General features: G+C 38.9%; 1 long non-coding RNA gene across 1 annotated transcript; it reads left to right on the top strand.

Annotated features, from left to right (window-relative positions):
• Nucleotides 1-1,642: 1,642 nt before the first annotated feature.
• On the top strand, nt 1,643-5,545 carry LOC307009371. Its single transcript, XR_013800022.1, has 3 exons — nt 1,643-2,023; nt 4,089-4,220; nt 4,614-5,545. It is a non-coding gene; the product is annotated as an uncharacterized lncRNA (long non-coding RNA).

The raw sequence follows: 5,545 nt of genomic DNA on the forward strand, positions 1-5,545 counted from the left end.
GTTCATCCATATTTCAATCATTTAATCAAGCATGATTTGAACACCTCTTTAATCTGTCAAACTGTCATACTGTGGGCAATCTGCTCTCAAACCGTCTTATGTCGTTTAATGAATAGCCTCAGTTAATGTCGTCATTAAAAAGACAAACTGAAGGCTGTACTTAGGTTTGCATTCGCTCTCCTCTGTGTCAACACGGTGCTAATGTTTTTTCCTGAACAGCTGCCCAATGTCACTGTTTTACACTTACCTTGCACAAACCGCACACACCTTTGGTCATTCCTCTTCAGGTGTGTGTTGAGGTGTGCGCTACACACTGCTAATTTAAGATGTTAAGCTGCATGAGTGGGCCTTGCCTGAGGATAGTACCTGTCATTGTACTGTGAAACCTTTCACAGATCGCACCGTAGTGAAGTTCGGCACTCAGGGAAGGGTTAACTGACCCAAACTGCACTGTGAAAGACTTCAAAAATCAGAATGGTTAAAGGGATACTTCAGGATTTAGCATTAAGCTTTATATCAGTAGAAAACCTGTAGTATTTTTTAATTACCATGCCTCCCTCTCTCATGTCCCCCTGAGACGTCTGGAAAAAATCCTCAGATGACGCAAAAATCGTCATTTTGTGTCATCGAAGGATTTTTGGGAAGAGGCTAGAGACTACAGCCAGTAGTAGTAGCTAGATCTGCATGTTTTCAACCCGCACATAGAGGGTGGGTGGGATCTCACTCACAGAATGTACAAATAGTGTCAGCCATCTTTTTTTGGAAGCTAAGCTAACAGGCTCTTGTTCTGTGGAGAAAGCTGAGTAGTAAGGGTTACCATACATCCTTTTTCCCGGACATGTCCGGCCGTCGAGATCGTCCAAAATGTCCGGGATTCGGCTTTGGCTTTCGACAGTTGCCATTCATTGTTTACATGCACACCTTTTGTTTCAATCTAACTGAATTCATTCCGATTGGTGAATCTGAATGTAGTGTTTACATGAACGCTGAACAAGTGATCGGTTGATGTGCGTTTTATATTATATTATATTTGATATTTACCATCTGAATCTAACCATGTCATGTTAAGAAATGGAAAAGTCAACCAGCTGTTTATTTTCTTCTTCTTCTTCTTCTTCTTCTTATGTTGTTTATATGGCGGTTGGCAAACCAACCTTCTTCTTCTTCGGTAAATTTTTATTGGCAGCTTGCATTCATTGTGCATTACCGCCATCTACGGGACTGAGGTGTGATCACATTGGGACGTCATCATAAAAAAAAAACATAAAGAAAAAAAAACATCCTTTAACATCCTACAGGACCACCAAAACCCAAGCTGCAGCTGGCGCTGCGTGTTCAGCTCCTCCAGCTTGTTTATTATCATGTTAATAATTGTGCTTTTGTTTTGGCCCTAACAGCAGGGCCTTGTACCCCAAAAAGGCCTACCACTGTCCAGGTGGATTATTATCTCTCTTGATATGCCGATTAATGACAAACGAGATCCACTTTCCTGCAGAGCTTAGGTGTATTAGAGTTTAGTCATAACTACATTTTGTAAACTTGGAATTTTCTGAGAGCCCCGACTTGTACCACGTGATCGCTGTAGTAACGTGACCCCTGCAGATTCATTTTGGCGATGGTTCTGCCATAGGAATGCTCACTCGTCACCTGGCCTAATTACGGTGATTATTACAACATTCATCTCCTCCAAACCTAATCAAACACACCTGAACAAGCTAATCAAGGTCTTCAAGATTAGCTACAGGCAGGTGAGTTTGATCAGGGTTGGAGTTGTCCAGACCTGCTTAATCTTAAACGCGTTTTCAAAAAAACCTTTATACAGCGGTAGAAATAGAAATACAGTAGCACGTTTCTAGTGTAGTTTTGTGTCCTTCGATCCTGTGTGACTAATTCAGCTTTTTTCCCCCAGCAGAGCTCATTGTGAGATCGCAGGTCTGGATGATGACCGCTCGCGTGCACTGCTCGTTGAGTGTTCTATTGTGTCTGTCTGTATGTTTGAGCACAACACTCGCTGGAGTCGCAGGTGAGAAGATCTTTAAACTTCATTACACCGCCTAAAGAAAAACATAAGTGCCTTACAAAATAACTTATTTTAACACACTATATCTGATGAACAACATTAACTCCAGGTCTTTTAGCAGCATTTATGTTCAGTGTTAGGGAGTAGCCAACTAATTACATGTAATGTAGTTGCATAATTTAATTACAACAAAAATGTAGGCCTAACTTTAACCTAGTTCCTGAGAAATGTGTAAGCTAATTAAGTTACTCATGAAAATGTTACCTACAAAAGGGGTTACGTCTAAATATTTTCTGTAAAAAAAATTATGATATCTAGGCTGTTAAAATATTGATTTGTTGCTTTGCCCATTTTTGATGTGCATGATCCCTCCTGCCATTTAAAGGTGCTTTAGTAAAGTGATGCTAGTCTGATGCTTTTGATTTGATTCTCTTGTTTGAATTTGCAGTGCACCACTCTGCCAATATCAATCCACATTGCCGCTGAAAGCTTTATACAAGCTGGGGTGTGTTTCCCAAAAGCATTGTTGGCCAACTATGATCGCAATTTCCATTGAACTCTATTGGTTATGACGGAACATGCAACCAAAGTTGGCTTTGGGAAATGCATCCCTATTTGAGAGCTGCCACCATACCCAGACAGCAACATATTGTCAGTCCACATCTGGGCAGTGTGGAATCCATTGGTGATTTTCCACTGCGTGGTATGATTTGGCTCGCTTTGCTTTTCCACTGCAGTTTAATACAGCTTTAAAGTGTGAGGGATTATAGACTAATCGTTTTATTTGCTGAATAACTTTTTCATTCCTGGTCGCAATATCCTGATCTGATCGGCAGATAGGCCACCAATGAGAGGCTAGTCCACTGACCAGTCACCGCGATTCAGCCATTACTTTTTCCAATTTCTTTTTGTAATAAAAATTGTGGGAATAAATAATACTGCGGTGGCTGTTGCTGACTATTTAAATCTAGTGGGTTTGGTGTCTCGTGTCGCAAATCCAATGACGCTCGTAGTGATTATTCTCTCTGACCAATCATTGATCTGCAGTGTTTTCACGTCACTTTTAGTATCGGTACGGTACGCTTGGAACCTCAACAGAGGTGGTACCAATTTAAAGCGAGCTGTACCATGCAGTGGAAAAGCACCAAGTGGGCTGGATCTGTCCGGGTGGCGAGTGATAATGCGTTCCAGTGTTGTAAATCTTAAAATTAGTTTAATGCAGAAAAGGGTGCAAATATAACGGTTCGGTGCAATATGTTTGCCAACTATTAAAATGAAACTTTGCCTGCAGTTAGCCTAACTGTAAGCAGTCATTAAATAAAGTAGCAAAGGCATTGCCTAATCCCGCCTGCCACACCATGCTAATGTGTATTCTGGCGTTTAGACATTTCAGGAGTTTAGGACGCGTGCTTACGGTAACGGCTATTATGCTTTTTAAATTTACTTTTTTCTTTTTTTTTTTCAAGGCAATGTTACATGCCAGGGTTTCCTGTCATAGCTATGCAAAAATTATTTTAAAAACGGTATCATGGCTATTCAACTTTCTTATTTTAAACTTTCTTATATGAAATCTGTATTTAATCTCAATGATCTCAAAGTAAAAAGCGGTGCTAAAGTCTGATTTTGTGTTGGCTGTGCTTTGAACTTAAACTGCAATAGTCTTAATTCAAGTGAATTTTGAAAGTCTGACAGTAATCCGTGTTGAGTACTCATGGTTTAAATGTTTGAAAATGATAAACAGTTGAGTTAAATTGGTTACATTACCAAAAGTAACTGAAATTGTTACACTCCTTATTACAAATTTAAATGCCCTAACTTGTAATCTGTAACCATTACATTTCCAAGTAACCATTGCTTGTTGCATGCTATAGTTGTTGTAACAGAAAGCACTCTGTCTTTGAAACTAATTGACAGTTTAGTGATGTTTCTACTTGATTTGAAGCAGATAACTGAATATTTTCAAGTTTGAGACTTGTATACAGTACCAAAACCCCCGATTTACAAATGCTGAAACCATTACTGCACTCCCTGGTCTCTCCTAACAATCCTTCTGAATCCTCTTCTGTAGTGTCCGGTCAGTGTCCGGCCAAGCTGATGGGCTCGCTGGCCCGTCGAGCATGCACTTCTGATAGAGACTGCTCTGGAGGACACAAATGCTGTACATATCCCTGTGGGCATGTGTGTGTGCCGCCTGTTTTCAGTGAGTTTCAATTAATAATGGATGCTAGAGGTCTCCCAAAATAAGAACTGAAAACTCGCTTGCTAGTAAATTTTACAAATAACTTCAAAGAAACTGCTTGTATCACTTTGAAATAACCATGAAACTTAGAAATACTATAGTTTTCGGTTGTGGTTTTTAGGTCAGCTTCGTCTTTTTTTCCAGTATGTCACTTTATAAAGTTTATCACACTCAATTTAGCCCATATAGCACAGTTTCAAGCACAGGGTGACTTTACAAAATTAATAAAGATGATGAATAGTTTAAATGCAATTCACTTTCTAAGTAAAACTTGCGATTCATGCCTTGAGTACTTTGTGCTGTATATCTGAGACTTAATGGATTGTCTAAAGCGGAATATCTGTATCCCTGCAGCCGGACCGCCGAAGCCTCCAGCGAAGTCTGGCAAAACTTCCAATCGCGGTTTCCTCGATCTCCATGGCGATAAGCAGTCGTGCCGTGATGATTTTGACTAACATGCTTTTTTTTTTTTTCATATGGGATGTTTTCCCTGTTAATCACCAAATAAAGCCTATATTTAGTGACACTTTTTTTGTTTTTTTGTCCTGCAAACACTCATTGTGTTTGGGGTCAATATGACCCAAATTAAAAATGAATGGGAGAAGCAAAAATGTTTATTTCTCAAATCTGAATTTCCACAAATGAAGGCCTGGTAATAAAGCATAAATGCAATGTGGAACAAACATAATTACCCAAGCATGCACAGATACACGTGTATTCACTTCCTTTTTTTATTGTCAAGTTTATTTTAATTTTAATTGAAATCTACTGGTATTTACAATGGAGCCTTATCTTTTAGTGGCAAATTTGTGACATTATAGCAAAAACAAAACACTTCGAAAGACCTCAAACAAGAAATCAACTTTAACAAAAAAACTGATTTTAGTGTTTTATAATGTTTAAATGTAAATATTCACAATAGCTAGGAGCAGTGGTGTCACATCTAGAAAAATGAATGGATCTCTATGGCAATGTTTAGACTGTCAGTCCAAATTTGAGTTTTGTGCGTTTCAGGTTTGAACAGCCAGAAATCACATGAAATGTGTTTTTTTATATATATTTTTATGTATATACAAATCCGTTTCAAGCTACATTCAATTTTGGTTTAAAATCCTGTTCAAAGCACATTTCTGGAAATCTGTTTCATTCTGACCGCTCAGATGGATTTCACGTGGTTTGACTTTCTCGCGTCACGTAGAACGCCAGACATTGTTATAAGAAAGTTGAAAAACAATGCTGTTGCAAAGAGGCACATTTTTTTGAAACCGGCGGAGACGACATTGTGG

Source organism: Phoxinus phoxinus (assembly GCF_949152265.1).
Source record: "Phoxinus phoxinus genome assembly, chromosome: 1".
NCBI classification, from domain to species: domain Eukaryota; kingdom Metazoa; phylum Chordata; class Actinopteri; order Cypriniformes; family Leuciscidae; genus Phoxinus; species Phoxinus phoxinus.